This window comes from Anomalospiza imberbis, chromosome 5 (genome assembly GCF_031753505.1).
Source record: "Anomalospiza imberbis isolate Cuckoo-Finch-1a 21T00152 chromosome 5, ASM3175350v1, whole genome shotgun sequence".
Classification (NCBI taxonomy): Eukaryota; Metazoa; Chordata; class Aves; order Passeriformes; family Viduidae; genus Anomalospiza; species Anomalospiza imberbis.
The window spans coordinates 64,571,544-64,591,943 of NC_089685.1; the positions used below are offsets into that span (position 1 = coordinate 64,571,544).

Consider the following 20,400-nt stretch of genomic DNA (forward strand, 5'->3'; position numbering starts at 1 on the left):
AAACATTTTTAATAAAGTGTTTCTCTATCAAAAAATTGCCATTTTTTCAGGAAAAGAAAACCTCAAAGTCAAAAATTGCTGTCAAAAGTTTTGTTCAGAAATTTTATTCTGAACTTTTCTGGATTGGAATATATTGCCTTTTTTTTTTGAAACTACTTGATGTTTTGTAAAATGTAATCTAACAAATTGAGTAGAATGCAAATTACAATGTAGAATATCAGTTACCTCTGAGCAAGCCAAAAAAAATTATCATTTCAATTACTGAAACACCATCTGTATTGCCAATCATCAATTAATTTTACATATTAATTAGAAATAATTAAAACCATAAACATCCAAACCAGAGAGCAAAACAAATCAAAATAATATAACAAAATACAACAAATACAAGAAGTCCAACCAAGATTAAATATTTCAGCTGTCCAGAAGCAAATTCTGAGAGAAATATTTTAAGCATTATGTAGAAATGTGCTCAGAATAAATTTAAAGGAGGGGGGGAATGGTGGTAAACAAGAATATTAGAATTTCTGTGGATCGGATATTCCAGATTTTGATTCACCGTTTCTATAATCAAGGGGAATAGACTTGCATTAGAATGAATGTAGGCTCAAACAAAAAACAATAGATTCATATGTCAGTTTCTGTCACAACAAATAAGATCACATCAACACCTCTTTCTTTGAGGCAGTTTTTCCTAGAAAATGTAATAGAAGATTGACTCTGTCTCCTTAAGTGCCTGTTATTGATTTGGAAACTATAAGAGGCAGTTAATCTTGTCTTATTAATTTTAATATATATGCACAGCATTTACTAGCTGAAAATAGACTCAATACTGAGATGTTTTAAAACTTACTTTCACCTGTGGTAAGCACTGCATTTAAGATAATTTTATTCCTTAGCAAGTAGCTATTATTCTGAGCTTCAAAATCAAGAGCATTCTTATTAAACTTGTTTGTGCTGATTTTGAACTTTTTACCCATAGAATAAAAGTTAAATGCACACACAGCTGAAATACATGGTACAGGCATTGGGGCAAATCACAGTGCTCTGTGAAACAAAGCACCAAGTCAAGTCCCGGATGCTTTTTACTGGCTGAGGAATGAAAAGCAGCACTAACCATGCAGATGTGTTCTAAGTGTAGGTAGATTTAAAAACAGAGAATTCTCTTTTTTCCTCCATTTTAATTTGCTGCCTGAATGTCAGCTGCTACATTGCATATACCACAAGTCTCATTTTATCTGATTTAATCAGATATTCTCCATAATGCAGAACAGCGCAATCAATCTGAGACATCATCTCTGAAACAGGATAAACACCTCAGGAGACTCCACAGATGGGAAAAGAAGGTATCTCAGGACACTTCTGAATGTGTCTGCTCCATGGCACAGATAGTAATGATTTTCACATAGCCTAGCACATGCCTAGCATAGCAACTAGGCTTAATTTAACTTTCTCTTTTTGCATCCCATTTCAGGGGACTGGTCTGTCATCAGTGGCCTTTTGCTGTTCCAGTGTCAGGCCCTAGTCACGCTCTCTGGGGCACCCTCAAGCAGCAGATCAAGTGCACTTCCCTGCCTTCACCCAGCCTGTGCTACAGCCCCAGATATGGGGCCTTTTACAGGCTTGGTGTCTAAATCCTCCATGCTCACAGTTAGCTTTATCAACCATCAATTGACATTTACTTTCAATGATATATTATCATCGAAATTACACAGCCAATGTCTTCAGGGGCAGGCCTTAAGAGAACAAAATTTACTTCTACTTCTCCCTCCACCAAATAGGAAAAGTTATCTTACAGATCATGTTGTAGCAAAGGATCAATTTTACTAAAATGTTTCTGAAGTAAATATGCATATGGACAGATATGTATCTGAGTAAACAGGTCACATGTGTTGGGTCCAGTCCAATGCCTGAGAGGGTTTTTTGCTTCTGAAACAACTGTCCATTGTGGGCATGTCCCAGGCTTTAGCATCTCATGTGTGCAGGATTTGATGCTGGATCCCCACTGGGAGGAGGCCCGAAAATCCCCTGTCCCTTCTGGGGAAGGCTCTCATATGGGCTGGAAGGACGTGCTGTGGCACATTCCATCAGAGCCTGGATGGGCATTGCTCTGCAAGGAAGAAGCACCAGCCTCCACAGCCCTGCTTGCTGCACCTGTGTCTGGATCAGGCTCTTCTGTGACAGACATATTAACACGGGTCAGTTTTACCAGAAATGTTGAGGCATGTGTACTACTTGTCATTCTTTTTTGCATCATTAGTTTTCAGCACACTCCCTCTTGGCAAGTAACGATTTTGGTTGTAATAAAGCCTATGGTGCCAAGCTTTCCTAAATGGCCATAAAGTGAAGATGATCCCCACAAGAGGTGGCAGATGTAGTGTGCAGCAGATGCCAATGAACATCTGTGTTCATCTGCCACCTCATCTTTCTGGCAACACTTCAGACCATGAACAGTAACAAAATACCATTGAAAAGAATACGTAAACCTGCCATGTTCACACATATGTTCCTGACAGACATCCAGTTGATTGTCCTCAGCTTATGCCCATCTGGATAGAACAAAGGACATGTCTTGCTTATTCTTCTGAGCTAGACTGTATTTCTGATGGAAGACTAAAAAACCCTAAAAGACCATAGTAGCTACGTAATGATTGTCTGAATTTGGCAGATTCCATAGACATGGAAAAAAGCTCTCTATTCATAAATACCATTTGAATTCCTTGAGCTCTTTATGACAGAATGAGAAGAACTGGTAGAACAGTACAAAAATGCAGTAGCTGCATTGTAGGGTGTAAAGTATCTAACAGATTGGGTTTTTTAAAAAAAACACCTCACAATTTTAAGGTGTTAAAAAATTAAACACCTTGATTTCATGGTGTCCATGTTCTAGCTCCTTCACTAAATAACAGCCTTGTGCAAGGGCAAGGCCTACTGTTTTTTCATAAATAATTTTCTGATATGTTAGCAATTCAGAAAAAATATGCAAACCATGCAAGACAGACTTTCAGGTATGTTTTATGAAGTACATAAAACACTGGATATTTAATTTCATGTTCCTACTTTTTAAAAGGAGGCACAGAAGAGACACAAATTTTCTGAATCCACCTAAACCAGCTTGATTATAAAATGAACCTATAATAAAAGAAACCAGTGCCTAAATTTAGCTCCTGTGATTGTTATCTTCTCAGTGAAAGGGCATTCATGAATATTCTTTCATAAAACTTTTCCTTTCTTCGCTCATAACCCTGACACTCAGTGTAATTCATTTTAAAAAACATCAAGTGAAAGTAAAAAAGGATATTTAAAAAAAATCTCACTGCATATGTATAAAATACTATAAACACTATAAATACTATACTTGCAAGTAATGCAAGTATACTGAAAACTATATTTTTAAGAACATTCCAGTCTGACAATGATGCTGAATTTGTTCTGAATGTCATAGTGGTTTCAAGGGTTCAAACCAACAGACAGTTCAGGCAGAGAGTCAATTTCTCTTCACATGTACCATTTTGTCTACAGTTGAGTAGCTACACCGAAAGATGTGTAGAACAAAATCTTTATGAACAAATCCTAAACTGAAATTTCATCACCAAAACTGCCTATAAAATCCTGACGTGATTCCGAGAAGATCTTAGCCTGTTGTAATAGAGTCTGTCTTTGGGCAATACACAGTATCTGAACAATTAAAGTGGTTGTGCACTCTGCTCCTATGATGATACAACATCCATAAAAAGAAAACTCAAATACACAGTCTAATGAAAAACCAAGAGAATAGTCTACTAGTAGGGCAATTAAACTTAAAGAAACTGATGGGTAGGTGGTCAATGGAAAAAAATCCTAACAAGTAAAACATCAAGCATCTACATGCAAAATGCATTTTTGTTAAAAATAAACAAACACCCAAGTCCCAACAACATAAAAACCCCAAACAATCTACCTGTCTCATTCCTTCCCAGAGGAGATGCCTGGTTAGACATAACTCCATAAAGCTGTTTTATATATTCCTTGAAAGAAAGAGCCAAGAGTACCTTTTCACATTACATCTGTTCTACAGAATCAAAATGGCACTGAAAACCATGGGTCCCACTGGACTCATCTCTTCCTTCTAATCCTTTATGAACACAGTTCTAAATCCTGAAAAGTCTGGGTTTAGAAACAATATTCTTGTTACATTTCTATGAATAGCTAAACACCAACCAGAAATATTTTTCTTCATTTACAAAGCAATACGATACAGCTAACAAGAGGATGAATCATGACAGTCTTAATTACAATTACATGAACAGAAATCTGGGAATAAATTTCCATATATGATTTTAATGCTTCAATCAATAAAGCATACTGTCTGTCTAGAAATCAAATATGTAGATGAGTTAGAACCGAAGAAGATGGAAGTGTGAGAAAATTAATATTAGATAGGAATATAATCTGTTAGCATTTTCTCTAATTCCGGATAATGTTCATGATGTTTTTCATCTCCTTATTTGGCACCTCTCCTTGTTGAAAACTGGGCATAGTATTCATTTAATGACTTCTGATAATAACATCTTCAGTGATCAAGCCATGGCAAGGAACTGATTGTGACACATTCTCTTTTTCAAAAACTGCTGGGTTTTGGGTTTGTTTCTGCCTTTGCAACTCTGAAAACTTATTCCTCTCAAAATGCATTTTTCCATTATGGGACTGTTTAAAAAAGTAAATCTAAGACAGTCAAAGTAAAAACAACTTCATCACTGACAATACTGAGCCTTTCTTTATTTTTCTTTCAAGTCTTCCAGTTAAAAATCCATTTTATACATAAATACATCAGAACCAAAGCAGGAGGCCAAATTCAAAGAGGATGCATAAGCATTCGCAAGTCCTAAAAATTGCTATATAAATATGCTATATTTGGTGCCCCTATCAGTTCCATAACTGTTTTTTCCTCCTTGGAATTTAATGGTAAATGTCAAAATGTTTTCTATATTAGCTTCAATCAAAAGAAAATATCTCAAAGCAGTTACTTCAATCCAGTCTCTGAATATCTACAATTTAGAATTCAGTGATAATTTTCACTGACTCTAAATTTGCATTCAATGAATTCTAAGACCATATATGTTCTTAATTCATGCAAAGTGATAAATCTCTCTCTGCTTTATTTCTCATTTTCATAAGTGCAAGATACTATAAATGCATGAAAATTCTTTTTTTCCTCTCTTATTGTGCTAGGCCACAGCTCATTTCATCTCATCTCCTTTATTCTAAAACTGTAATTGTTATTTATGATGCACAAAGTCTACTGTTCATCGTTTCAATAGAAATGAACATGTATTGTCTGTAAATGCAGGACAACATGACTTTCTCAGTAAAGATGATTATGCACTGCGTTTTACTATGTGCTGACGGATATTATGAGAAACATTGTGACCCAGCTATAATCCCATCCATCAGAAGGGCTGGGGAAGGAGAACATCTGCCGACCTGCATACGGTCAAGCCATCAGCCAATTTTCAGAAACTTGGCCACAGTAATTCACAACAGTCACTTTTCTGAAAAACTCTTGTTCACCTTGCAGTCACCTGGCATAACCCACTATCAGCTTTCTTTGCAGACACCATCCCATGCTTCAGTGGTATTTTGCAAATGTACTGCTTACTGAACTGCTTGCTTTCCTAATACCTTGTCAAACTTCAGCTGACTTTGGAATTGAATACAAAGCTCTTCACAGGACCCTGTACACATAAGAAAAAACAGCCCTTCAGATCACACTGATCCTATCCTCCATTACAAAAGCACAAAAGGCAATCTTCTACTTACCCACATTTCACATTAAATAAAAATACCACTGCATGATGGCAGAATATCTCAAAAGAGCAAGCATTTCAGATAAGTGTTAATAACTTTATTGCTAAGCTTGCTCTAAAAGTTAAACTTTTCTGAAGATATTACATAACATGAGTAATGCAGTAATTGAGCTTATTTTTAACTGCGCTTATTTTTAATTGAACTACTCAGGTATTGAACTTAAGGCTGTCACCTTTAAATGACTCGCTACATTAATGTAATAATTTTTTTAAATTCTTTCTAAAACTTTCATCTGCTTAGAGGTGCTTTGTAATCTGTTTCTTCAGGTATGTAGTGCATGGAGAAGTACTGGAGTGTTTACAGCATCAGCTAGTCCTAATCCCAGCAGAACCAGCTTGCTTTTTTCAAGCAGGGAACAAGACCAGTGAAATACAACTGTGGCCATATAGCTAAATAAATAAACCTGGGTGGTGAGCTGATGCCCACCCCAGACTCCGGCCGTGTGTCTCAGACAGCCTCCCACAGGCAGCTCAAGACCTCACAATTACAGATTTCATGAAAGGAGAAAATAAAGTCCTCTTCTGACCTGCCCTTCTGCTTTTTACATGCGGTGTGGGAACACTCCCACACACCCTGGTACACTTTTGGATCATTATATTCAACCTTGGTAGAACCAACTGGATGGTGGGTTTTTTTTTAGTTTTCCATGGTATTTTTGCAATTTGATAAAAAGTGGCTTTCTCTTGCCAGTCCATCAGCCTCCTAAGTGAAAATCTGAAATCTGCCCAGAGACTGAAGTTCTCTGGATGCAAACTCCTTCTCCCAGTCTTACAACTACTTTGGACATAGAAATTTTAATTCTAAAATGCTCTTATTTTGATTATTCCAGAACGACACTCCAGAGTTATCATTTCAGGGAAAATGTCAGAATTCCATCTGATGTACAATATGTTCACTGGGGAAATTCCAGTGGGAAAAGAAATTACATATTCCTTGGATCTAATACATTCCAAAAATAGGATATAAGATAATCAAGCTGAGTGCTGAGAGAAATCAGATATGACTGTTAAAGTTACATTTCACTGAACTCTAATGTATGAAGGATTTTCTTCTTTTAATGCATAAACAACTTGTTTTCTCCTGCTGTATTCTGTTACCTCCCTTTCCTTTCCAATTTTAAAAATATTTCTCACTAAGATTCTGAATATGCATGAAAAGGCAGTCCAGAAGTAGAAAAAAGAAAAATAATATTTTCAGTGTGAGAGAAATATTGGCAAATTGTTAACTAAATACCTACTTAGATGAAATCTAGTAATACCACAAGTATTACCACCAGGCTTTATCTAGTTCTCCAAGTCTATTTTAAGCCAGCATTATGAGATTAGTTAGCATACAGCATCCTTATAAAAATAAAATTAAAACCACCAGTATCATTTAACATCCTTTTGCATATGAAAGTCCCTCTAACTGATTCTTGTAAAACCTTATATTCTATGGTAACATTGCTAGAAGCTGTAAAAACTCACCTTTCTCTTAGCTGAGGATGCTTCTTAAAGGCAACTTCCTATGTTTGGAAACTCACTGTAAAGGTTGCCATGGTGATTAATTTTAAAAGTGAAATTCTCCCTTTTTAAAGTTTTTTCTTTAAAGAAGAAATGTGCTAGAGCTCAGCTCTCAGCAAGACAACTGGGAATGAAAACTCCACCTTAATCCTGCAACTTCATCAACAGAGATGTTTTCAGAAAATTTTTGGAAATATCTATTTTTACCTAAAAATGAAAGAAAAAGTACATCCATAAGCAAAAGAATTGAAGGTAAAAAGCAATATATTCCAGTGGTTTGACTGCAGCCTTCAGGCTAGGTTATACTACTGATAGGATGGAGGAAAGGCAAGGAAAGAATGGTTGGGGTAGCTGAAGGTCAATAGAAAAACTGGCAGTCAGCTTGGGATAGTGACATTGTGTGGCAAGAGAAAGAAGTGAAATGCATCTCCAAAGAAAAAGCCTAGAAACCAAAGGTCACTACTGATAAGCTCTTTACCTAAGGCATTGTCCTTTTTATTTCCATGGCTCAAGATGCAATTTCACATGGGTGTTTCCATCTATCAACTTCTCCTCTTCCCAGTGATGTGCAAAGCTACATTAGACCTTGGCTGTCTACACAGCTGTGTTAGCTGTCAGGGAACAGACAACTGCACAGCTCTGTTCCAGCACTGGGAGATGGAAAAGTACCATTTCTTCTCTAAAAACCATACAATTTTCAACATTACATCATCCAGCTTGCCTCTGCATAAGCTGTCACTGCAGAAATCACTGGCAAATTAAACTGGGAAATGTTGTGCCAGTTCAATACCCAGGCAATTTATGACTACTTTATTCATATAAAGATCACAGTACTGTGAGACAGCTGTATTATTCATTATGTGTTTAGTATTTTATCTCTCTAGGCAAAAGTATCTGTACATGCACAATTAAAATGTCTGACGTAGACAGAGTTGATTTTAATACAAAGAATCAAATCTGTTTCAGAGACCTGCTTGACCTTAAAGCTCTATTATTTAAATCAATGGAAGGAAAACCAGGCTGAGATTTATGTGGTGCAGTGCCTGGGCATTACTCATTTTACCTTGAATAATTACCCAAGAAGGCCTCTTTACTTGATCTTATCACATTAGTCATGGTAAATGTAAGATAGTCTAAGTTATATATAATTATTTGACGCTCAACACACATGGTCATGATGATAACAAAAGAAAACACCTTTTTAAAAATGGCAGAACACACAAATAATTAGTATTGCTTCTTTACCATTATTATAAAGTTTAGTAAGTCTATGTGCTTTGTAATTACCTATTAGGACTTCTAGGGAAAAAAAACTCCATTATCTGCATGGCATCAGAGTTACAGGTATGAACACAATGCAAACAGAGTAGGAAACAGTCACCATCTCATTCCCCAGACCAGCAATGCTACTCCTAAATTAGTGATCCCCACACCTTTTTGCCTTCTCTTGCAGGGTCAGATCGCACCTATTGGCAACTGCATGCTCCCTAAATAAAATCCAGTTTGTTTATATTGTCCCAGAGAACTGTGTTTTTCAGCACACGGAGTTTAAGCAATGAAAAATCAATTTTCTGTGCACGGGGAAAACAGTAGTCCAATGTGCAAACAGCTAGACTGGTACAAATATTTCAAGGTTGTCATCTCTATCATTAACAGAGATGTTCATCTTTTTACTCACTAATCTTTACAGAGTTAGGTTAAACTACGACTATTCTCCATACTCCTTCTTGAGTATGGGTCTTTGTAAGAATTATGGAGACAAGTCACACTCCAGACATTCATCCTTAAGAATTTTAACTTCCCTATGTACTCACAGGAGAGAAGTTGCTCAAGGTCTCCACAGAGCACCTTATAGCTCAGAACAAAACTGAGATTGACCACACTTAAATCACTCTGTGATGTGTCTTTGAAGGCTGAGGCTAATTCTGCGTTCAGAAGTAAGTTAAGCTACAAAGAGTAGTGAAGTATCGATCATGTGCTTAGTTGTGGCAAGCACAACACTTAGTGCCTTTTTTTTTTTCACCTGTATTTTTCCTTTACTTTTCCTGTGTCTCTGTCCTTTTCTTGTGACTGGCATTTTCTTTAGGCCATTATTTGCTTCTCATTTACTCAACATGAGCAAGTTGCAGAACAGTAAAGGGACCTTAAATAGGGTGTTTGATAATTTCTTTGGAGCCTGAAGTTGGAAGTGTGTTTTTAATCTAATAAAAGGCTAAATAAACCAAATAAACCAAAACAAAATGTAGTGGGTTTAGCTGAACCTTCTCTTTCATCACCCTTGCCCAAGCTGATGATGTTTCCCTCATGACATCACCAATATGTTAGGACCAGCTCCTTGCACTAAAACAAAAAGCAATTCAAGGAAACCCAGCACACAGAGGAAGAGAGAATGGCACTGGGGGCAGGTGACTGGAGAACCAGCTTGGGAAATCCCTGGGCCAACACAGGCAGACACATATGCCAGCTCAGCACCATATTGTGATTTCCCTCCCCTCCTTAAGATGTATCTGATGTCTTCCCAGGAGCTTGCCCACTCTGACATGTACCTACAAAGCAAGTGAGGACACAGTGCCTGAATACAGTGTCTGAAACATTTGAACACACAGTAAAAGTTCTGGACAATTTTTGTTGCACAGAATGCCACTAAAAAAAGACGCTGGATTGTTTTACTCTACTCTCAAAAAACAGGGAAAGACTCAGCACAAGAAATAAATACTTACATTATAAACTTGGAAGTTCCATGCTATAGATAACCTTGGAAAAATAAAGGAATCATTTAATCAGAGTCAAAACTCTTGTGGATGTTTCCAGCTTACAAGGCAGCACTGCAGGGACACAATCTAAACATACATAAATACTTCCAGATAGGAAGGCCACTCTGGGACTAACTAAAAATGAGCTGTGTTAATGGCATAGGATGACGACACTAGGCTTAAACGGAGAGAACCCAGAAATAAGAAAAGAGGAATGAATTTGCCTGTCAAGGGAGAAGGATACAGCTTATTCCCTGCTGCCAGTGTTTCCTCATTAGCACAGAACAGTGTGACTGGTCAAGCCCTTCCTTTCCAATCCAGACAATAGTTGTACCTACCTCATCATTTCCAGATGGGAGTGAGCTGCAGTGTGAATGTAGCAAAGAACAAGGTATTCAGCACTACCAGAACAAGCTGCCAGCAATTCAGCTGTTACATTTGCAAATTTGCTATTAGACCAGTATGACCAATTAGTTTTCTAGCTGGATAGGGGAATCACTGAAATGTAATCTCTTGCAGCACTGCTAAGTGGCACAATTAGCCTGAATAATGGTGGCCAAGCATTATTAATATGTCACGGAAGCAATCTGTGACTGCTACACAAAAATATGGCCCCTAGGATACCCATGAAAGAGCAGGCTGCCTTTCAGTGTCTGCAGAAGAAGACATGAGGGACATCCTCCACACAGCAGAAATGCAGGGTAAGCCACAGTGTGAGAGCAGTTCTGGCAGATGACAGCAAGATGGTGCCCTCAAGGTGCTGGGTGATTAGAGCTCAAGCAACGAGTCTTCTGCTTTCTCTCTATGCAGCCCAAGCTTCCTGAAACACTTGATTGTGTTAAACACAGAGGAGTCATTGCGACTGGTCTGACAGTAATGCAATCACAACTACTGAGAGAGTCAACAGCCTGCTTTCAGGGAGGAGAGCCTCTGGCTGGAAGGCTTCACAGTCCTGAAATCAGAGACCAAAGTTCTGAATATAAATTCCGATTTAGTAGGAAAAATTCCTATCTAGAACATATCAAAAACACAACACCCTATTTACCCTAGGACAAAATTATCACTTCCTGTGGCATTGAGAAGTCCCATCATATAGAGAATGGCAATGAGGCTCATCAGTATATTTGACAGAGATTTCATAAGTACTGCTGACTTAAATCTGTTTTAAACACCAGTCAGGGTCTAGAGGTGAAGCGTAAACTGAACCCAGTGTCAAAGCTTCAGCAAGGACACTTGCAGGAGAAATAGAGCTGAGGTAGAGACAATCCAGGAGTGTGACATTAAGTTACATTCAATTCTTTACAGGTATTTGGAGAACCTCAAGGGGTAGGTCTGTCTATCCATCAAACATCAGGCATCTGAGGACATGTGAAAGACTCCATCCAAGTCATCCAGGAAATGCTCAGACCAATGAGGCAAAAGGACTCAAATAACAATCAGTTGCATCTCTGTATCCTCCACATAGCTTAGCAGACTCTAAGGGTGCTCAAGGCAGCTAGCACAGTAGGGATGGTCCAAGACCTGGCACCAGACATTTGTCTGGGTTAATGAAGAACTAAGCAAACCAGTAATGCTATCATATTACTTTATGGTTTATGCTAGTGAAGAGCTCACCCATGAACTAACCAGTAGTGAACCACTATACCAGAGAGGCCAACCATGGCAGCCTTAGCCCAAAGCCACTAGCTCAGCACACATAATAGCAGTCCTGATGAAACAGAAGGCCTTATACAAGAAACTGAAACTTGCTCATTGCTGGCAGTAGAAATACCAAGCAGCATGAACTTTCTACATTGACACACCATTAATCCTTGGAACAGAAGAAAAAGACTGAGCCTCTGTCAATAACTTATCATGCCTTGCTGAAGGCTAAAAGTAATCTGGGGAAATGGCATAAATTAAGTGCTCTTACAGGTACTCAAAATTTTTCACTGCATGACTGTGCAGATCGCAAGGGACAAAATCTACATCCTGTATCTCCTTCCATCTGCTGAGAGATCAGGCCTCCCCTCAAGACTGGATTTTGTCTGAAGGGACTTGAGTGCTGCCCCAGCAGATTTATGGAATGACATCCTGACATGAACAGCATCTCATGAGGAAGGACAGGGAAAAGCAAAGTAGTATAGCAGTCTACCTGCCCTAGGGCATGAGATATGCTGGTATCATACAGTGCAAATTGAGGAACAGAGCAGAGGGGGGCTTCCCCAATCTGGGAAAAAACAGAAAGGCTCTGTTCACTTTCAGTGGCAGGAGGCATGTAACACAGCAGGTGACTCCTTCACAGTCTAAGACCTGGCCTATGGAAATGCATTTGGATCCTTTGGCTAGAAATATCATGTGTAAACAGAATCTTTTTCTAATACCCAACCTAAACCTCCCCTGACACAACTTCAGGTCATTCCCTTGTGTCCTGTCACTGGTCACCACAGAGAAGAGATCAGTGTCTGCACCTCCTCTTTCCCTCACAAGAAGTTGTTACTTCAGTGAGGTTTTTCCTCAGTCTCCTCCAGGCTGAACAGAGCAAGTAACCTCAGCCATTCCTCATATGCCTTCCTCTCAAGGCCCACCACCATCTTTGTTGCCCTCCTTTGGGAAGCTCCCAAATTCCATGCAATGCAGCAGAGAATCTTTAAGATGATAGACAGAATGTTACTATCTCTCAGAAAGATGAACTAGAAGTGGTAGATTGTTGAGAACTTAGAGGAATTTGAAGCCTAGCACTTTGTCTGGGTTTATCTGTGAAGCATTAGCCACCTCTGGCCTTAACAAAAGAGTAAACGTTTTCAAAAAAACACCCACCCATCCAACAAAGACAAAAATGAAAATAGAAATCTGTAGCAACCTGCATACCACTTGAAGGGAGAAATAGATCTTATAGAAAAAGTAGATTGAAGACTGATCAATCTATGTATATCTCAGTGGATGGCACTGCAGCTATGCATCCGACACCTCTGCAAACAGCTAATTCAGGGGCACACTGTTATGTGACTCACAAACAATGGTGATTTTCTTTTCCTTTCTGGGAAAGACGAGAACATTACTTCTACGTAGACAATACAAGGAATTTTGAAGTTATTAAAAGAAAAGTGAGCTTAAATTTTCCTCTGCTGCATTCCACTTCTGTAATTAGTTATTCTTAGTTCTCTCTGGTTCTTATTTTTTCTCCCAGGTTTTTAGTAAAAGAAAAATTCTCCTTTCCGGCTTTTATATTTGCTAATGAATTATCAAAGACAATAGAAAGTATGTAACCTCTAAAATTCAGTCATGTATTCTGGAGCCTGCAATACATAGTGTCAGAGAGAGTAAGACTAAACATTCTCATATTAAATGTTAAAATCATTATTAATATTACTACACACATTGAAGTAAAGGTAAGAACAGATGTAGAATCCATTCACCACAGATTCTCTTCACCAGGTTTACCTGAAATCACGAGAAATTACTGCCAGGCAACTTAGGAAACAGCACATGAAGAAACAACAAGTGAAGGTGATGATTTGTCCATCTTGCACATCTCCCTGTGAAAGTCTCCCATCTTTGAAGCTGAGAGGGGCAGACCCCCTCCCCAGAAACAGAGGGAAAATGCAAAGAAAAAGAAGGAAAGGTCCCTGCCAATTATTATGTATGTTTTAGTAAGAGACTTGTTTGGGAGACTTGTTTTGGGAGCCATTTTTCACTCCCAAAGAATCATTTTTCCTCAGCAGAGTCACACCATAAGCAATGTCACATTGTAACAGATGATGCAGCACTGCTGACATGCTGTAATTTTCTCTGAATGCAGACATTTATGGTTTCATACTAACATACCTCATGCTGATGTTGTAATGATCTTGACCTGCAGTTTTTACAAGGAAAAAAGAAAGTATTAAATCACTGACAAGTGACCACAAAAGCAAGTGTCCCTGTTTGCCAGAGAGGCTCTGCTCTTGTTAATGACACATCCTGTTAGCCAGCTCAGTTCCAAATGACATGTTTAAAATGTGAAGTTGGCAGTGTCATCCTGGAGGTCTGACTACCCAGAAGAAACATGCCATCACAAGCAGCAAAGACCTTGCAAAGAGCTGCTGGCAGGGAGGGGCAGCCTTGATTCCGGCTAATGCCACCAGTGCTGTGACCTTGGACCGAGACAACAGAGGGCCAAATCAGTCCCAAAATGGGGAGAGCTGGAGTCTGCTGCTCTGTCCAGGGGATGAAGGGGTGGAGTGCAACCTTATTTCTGAGAAGTCATCTCAACCTGAAATGGTGCTGCTTCATGTCCCCTTGTCTTGCCCAGAGGCCGCCTGTCCGGGGCTTGGACGGAAGCACAGACAATAAAACTGGCTGTTCCCTCCTGCAGTCCTCAGTGGCTGCCCGAGGTACCTCTGTCGGGAGGCAGCCCTGTCCTCCTGGCACTCTGCCCCTGGCTTTGCTCAATTCTAACTCACGCTGCATCGTCTCTGGGGCTGCTTTGGCTTCCTGGGCAGCTCTGCCTCTTGGCAGCCTGATACCCTTTTGTCACCCAGTCTTATCTATCACTCAACGATTTTCCTTCTTTCAAAAAAAGTCTTCCATTTCACTTGTTCTCTGTCTCATTTCAGATCCCTTAAAACGTACATTCTTCCATTTCCTCTATCTTTGATCTTTTAATTAATCTGGTTGCTTTTGTTCAAGTGCAGTACAATGTCTTTGCAGCACTATATTTTGTGCTGTATATTGCCTTGGTTATTTAATTCTCTAAAGCCTTCCAGAGACAGCTTATTTGCAGGACATCATATAATTATAGGAAGGTTTTTAGCTTGTGCTGGAAATGAAGCTGTCATTGGGAAAGCAGCTCTAAAATATGCTGTGGATTTAACCCACTGTTTCAAGTCTTACATCCAGATACAAACAACACCTAAATGCCAAACCATGAATATAAATTTCATAGTAAAAAACAATTTACTCCCCAAAAAACCAAAAACATCCTCATATAATTGCTCTCAGTAAAAGTATCTATTAATTACATTTTAAAACCAGAATTTGGAAAAAAACAATTTCTAGTAGGTGGTAAAATTTGTGTTATTCACAAATATTTCAGTATGCTGAGTATTATTTAGGTATAATATTTAATGAAAGCAGATGCCTGCTTCTCCTTTAACAGCTGGGAAATAGCACTTCTGGGATGAGTATAACATAGGACAAATCTGTTCTGAAGCCTTTGTGGCCCACTCCTCTCCTTATATGCAGGGAAATCCCTAGGTACCAAATCCATACACAACATATTTCTTCCTCAGGCTGCCTGGCTTCCAGAGAAAACTGACCTTTCTTTAAATGAAAAAAATAAAGAAGCATGCTAAATACCCCCTCCCCTGCAACCCAGCCAACAAACAAAGAACTGACCCCAAAACCAAATCAACAATAAAAAACAAATCTAGAGAATAAAAATCATCTATTAAAAATCTCTGTGCTACCCATGGGTAATTAATCAGAAAATGAAACCAAAGTGAATATGCAGAATAAGAATTTTTCTGCCTCTCTCCTTCTGTGTATATACTCTTACACACCTTTGAAAAAAAACTATATATATATATATATATTTATATATGTATATGTAACAAGTCATGAGTAATCATAAGTATTACTACAGTAGCAGTCCTATTTACCATCTCTACAAAATATAGTCACAATGATATTCTACACCTAACATTAACATTCCTGATTTCCTTAGGGAACACTACGGCAAGAAGGAAGATCTGCCAGACTACAGCAAAATGTAGAACACTGCACAATTACCTCAGGGTATTCTGTTTCAAAAAAAGTTGCAAAAATAATGACAAGGAAGGTATAGCAACACTTCCAAACAAAACTACAGAGCATCCCAGAGCTGAAGGTTACCCATAAAGTTGTTAACTTGCATGGCCCTTGGCAAAGCAGACCATTTCTAGTGAAATGGGTTCGGTCATGACAGGGCTTTTGAGCAACTGACTGCAACAAAAGTAATTTCAAGGCTGAAAAATATGCAGTGTTTAAATAAGCTTTCATAAGCTAATAAAAATATAATGACCAAGAGAAATCAGGAGGGAAGCGGGGTTAAGAGACGTGCAGGATGGGTCTCTTGCCAAAACTAGGAGCCTTCCTACAAGTGTAGGACTTGAAAAAGTCCTACTATAAAAAGCCACTCATATTGTACTAAGAAATCTGACAAAAAAGACTATTTTTACATGGCATCCTTTCTCTAACACATATTTTTCTCTAGCACCATTGTATTTCCTGCTAATAGAGTAAAAATTACTATTCCTAAATCCTTTGCAACCAAGTTCAAATTTCCTTGTGAAAAATTCTGTTACCTGTAGGCTATGAAACACAACAAACTAATGGAGCCTTCTTCACTCATAAGTTGTCTCACAGAGGAAGATTCATTTTAATTTGAGTGGAGTGATTTTTGACTACATAATTACCACCTGGGATGCCTCTAGAATGATTTTGCTATACAGTTCTTAAAAATGTCAGTGCATTGCTTATCCAATTCTACGCATGTTATAAAACTTTTCTTCAGATTCACAATAGCAACGCAGAGGTAATAGAAGATACTGAGCCAATACAAAAGCTGAAGACAGATAAAAGATGCCAAGTGAACTAACCCTTTTGTTGTCAACACAGATCTGAATTGAAAATGCCATCAGAGGTTCCTTGCAAGGAGTTTTATGTCATTTACCACCTTATACTCTTAGAATCCATCCCCTTTCTTGTTTAAAGCATGTAAGCGTTGCTAATAATTTTACTTAAGCTTGTTCAGTTTTACTGAGCTGTCACCAGCTTTTATTGGATCTTTTTGAAATGATCAGTGAAAATGTAACCACTCCATACCACACAAGAACCTTTGAAATATTGAGTGATATTTGCTCAAAAGACAGCAGATTGTTGTACAGTGCTGTAGCGACAGCCTGTGAGTGACTGCAGGTGCAGCCAAAGTCTCACAGAGGTGTTCCACTGTAACCTTTCAGGAAGACACGATTTCTGAGCCCACAGCTGTTCTCAGATGTAGCAAGGGATATTTAAAAAGTAAGACATAAGAAAGATCAAACTCATTATATGAAATGAGGCTACAGAGTAACTGGGGCTCTTTTAAAGTACTACTTGGACACATACACCTTAAAGAAGCCTCATACCTTGCAAACTTGAAACATTAGCAGGAGTTAGGAGTACTAATCCTAGCAGACACAAAGCATCAATCACAAGGACCACAGACATGAAAGCACACCTAGCTCAGAGCCTGACAGCTTGCCTGGATCCAAAAGGTCAGAGTCTAGTCTGACATAAAGCTGCTCTGCAGCACCACAAAAGATACTCTGAGACCTTGTTTGTTTAACAGGAGCAGGTAATGCCTATAATGATACTAAAATGGTGTCCAAAATCTGGTGCTGTAATGGTGCCCCAGCAGCACCAGGTGGGTGATGCTTGTGTTGAGCTGCCTTCCTGTGGAGTTAAGCAGGTGACAACTTTTCAGGGAAATACAAACCCTGCTTAGCCAGGGTTAGAGCCAGAGAAACACAGGAAACAGGGAAGAAAGGAGCTTGCAAGGTCACCCTGCCTCTCCTCTACCTTCTCTGTTGAGAGACCAAATTCATGCAACTACTTTAACCCACCCTAGAAATGTTCCAGGAGAGATGGCACTGTTCCCAGGCAGTCTCCTCTAGCATCTCACTCTCCTCATGGCTAGAAAGTTTTCCTTAATGTCTGAAGCTCCTTTACCACAGGTTAAGGTCTCTTTTCCTTGATCTAATCACTGTGGACAGAGAGGTCAGACTACTCCTGTCCTGTCTGCCACCACCTTTGGTGTAACATTACAGAAGGGACAAACACACTCTCAGTCTCGACTCTGCCAGATGGAGCAACCAGCAGCTCCTTGGCTGAACTCCTGCACACCTTGTTTTTCAGCTGCTCTCGCTGCTCCCTCCCAAAATTTCTTCCATTGGCTTTTCCACCTCCTCCTAGAAGGGGACTGCCTTGAACTAGGCAAAATACTACAGCTGAGATCTTCTGAGTGCCAGCAACAGAAGGAGGATTTCTCCAGGTATCTTCCACACAGCTATCCTCCTCCTACACCCCAGTATGTTGCCTGTTTGCAGCGGTACAACATTATCGGCTCACACTCAGCTTTTGTATGACTGAAACTCCCCCACCCCCAGATCTTTTTCCAGAAAGCAGCCATTTCTTGTTCCCCATCCTCCACACTTGCAGTTGATTTTTTTTTGTGCCTAAATGTGGTCATCCCAGCTGAACGGCATCCAACATTTTTCTAGTTAATTTTTTTAGCTTATCATGGCTATCTGGGTTTGACTCCTGCCATTCAACATTCCTGCAGTATATATAACAGGTTTGTGTAATGTGTAAACAAACTTAGAATTGAATAGCTATAAAACATGTAATGGAATATCATATTACATATGCCATAGATTGTGATGTTCTATCAATAATTGTATAGCACCACACTCCAGGTGACCTCTGTGAAAAGTTCTGTGCTGCACAGCATTTCAGGGCAACTGGCTTGACATCTGTTCTGTGCCTGTTCTTTTTCAGAACATTCTAGTACAATATTACACTTTGTAAGAGTTTCATGAGCACCAGGCTTCAGTAGTTTGCAAATGAGTGTCATGAAAGACTGTGAAAATTGCTAATGAGCCAAGAAATATGTCAACTATTATTTCTCCCATATCCAGTAAACATGATGTTCTCTCACATGAAAAAATCAGATGGTTTCCATGAAATTTCTGCTTGGCATAATCTAAAGATTTCTGCTCATCTCCTTGTTACCTTCTAAATATGGATCAACAGCTTACTTGCTCAGTAACTTTTCCTGTTTTTTCTTTTCAGGGATTAATCCCAAACTAACTAGTTAACAAATTCCAGGCTTCTCTTTTTATTCCTTCACAAAGGTGCTATTTATTTCCCCCTTCTCTTTTTTCTTTTGTTTTACAAGTATAACAGTCCTGTACAGTATCAATGGATCAATAATTCTTTAACATATTAAGATCAAATTAGCTCCTCTTCCTGAACAGTAGAACAAGCAAGCTGCCTTGGCAGTATTGTACTTTCCCTCTCGTGACACTAAATAGCTCTTTTTAAGCCAGTCTCTCCTCTTTCTCTTCTTTCTGCCTTTGAAAGTGTCTTTCTCTGAGTTGCCAAAATGTGCTCACTTTCTACTAGGACTCCACACTTGGAAACCATTCGGTTTGAAACATCTAAAAGGCATTTCAGCCTGGCTTAGAAGCGCTTTGCTCAGAGGAGTCTTTACTTAATTTACATACAAGTCTGGCCCATAGCCCTTACTTTGGAAGTGCCAGAATATTGAGACTCTGGAATTTTAAAAGATGTTTCCTTTGAATATTGAATTGCCCTTCAATGTAATCTTACTTTGTGAGCACCAGAATTTGGGATGTGGGGGAGGGAAGAGTTTAAAAATTATCTTTGTTCTGTTAGAGAATGCAGCAACATTTTGCTGATGAAGTGAATGGGGACAGGCTGAAGGGCCTCACTTCTGTTGAAACAAGACCTCAAGAAACTGCAATCTCCTCAATTATTTTCTATTTGTTTCAAGAGGCTCTAACTGCTGAATTGGACATAAATTTGCAAATAATTTAAATCAATATAAAACTACATATGCTGTCATTTAGTTTTGGACAAATAAATTCTGAAATGTTTGCTTTTTGCCTCTTTTTCCTCTCTCAAAGCACAATTTTATAACTTTTCCTTTGCCTATGAATTAATTCTGATTTTTAAGGTTTTTGTGTTTTAGCAAAGCATGAATAGTTTTTCATCATAGCAGCAAAGACATACCAATCTATCAAAAACCATTTGTTACAAACCAAAAATTTGCTACAAAAAAAAGATTCTCAAAAACAATTCAAAAGAGTTTATATTAAGATCTTGTTAACATTAGCAAAACAACATTTCTACGATGGCATAAAAAATAACTAAACACTTTAGCAGATGCTTCAGAGAGGCAAAAATATCTGGCAGAAAAAATCAGAGGGATTTTTTATGTAATCTGCCCTCTTCCTTCACCCTCACTTTGCTGCTGCCACTCACATATCAAATAACAAAAAGCCCAACTGCTCACAGATGCACAGATGAGTTTTGCCCAGAGAAACAGCTGTTCAGTGCCATCTCTGATACTTACTCATCTGCATCTTTTCAAGGCACCAGGCTAGCACTGTTCTGTTGCTCCTAACAGAAGAGATAGGAGCTGTAAGAGGCACGTTTTGGGGTTTTTTACATAAAGAATATGGGGCTTAAGTAACTGTATGAGAGTGAGGAAGGTAAGTATGGAAACATCAAGG

General features: G+C 38.7%; 1 protein-coding gene across 4 annotated transcripts in view; it reads right to left on the reverse strand.

Moving 5' to 3' along the window:
• The window catches only part of ANO4 (anoctamin 4), a 199,291-nt gene that overhangs the window by 125,240 nt on the left and 53,651 nt on the right, over window positions 1–20,400 (reverse strand). Inside the window, exon 1 of one of the 4 annotated variants that reach the window (XM_068191612.1) lies at window positions 7,314–7,347. The exons of the other annotated variants lie outside the window; for them this stretch is intronic. The gene's annotated coding sequence lies outside the window, so the exon portion shown is untranslated. Of the gene's footprint in view, window positions 1–7,313; window positions 7,348–20,400 lie in introns of those variants that run through there. 4 annotated transcript variants of the gene reach the window in all.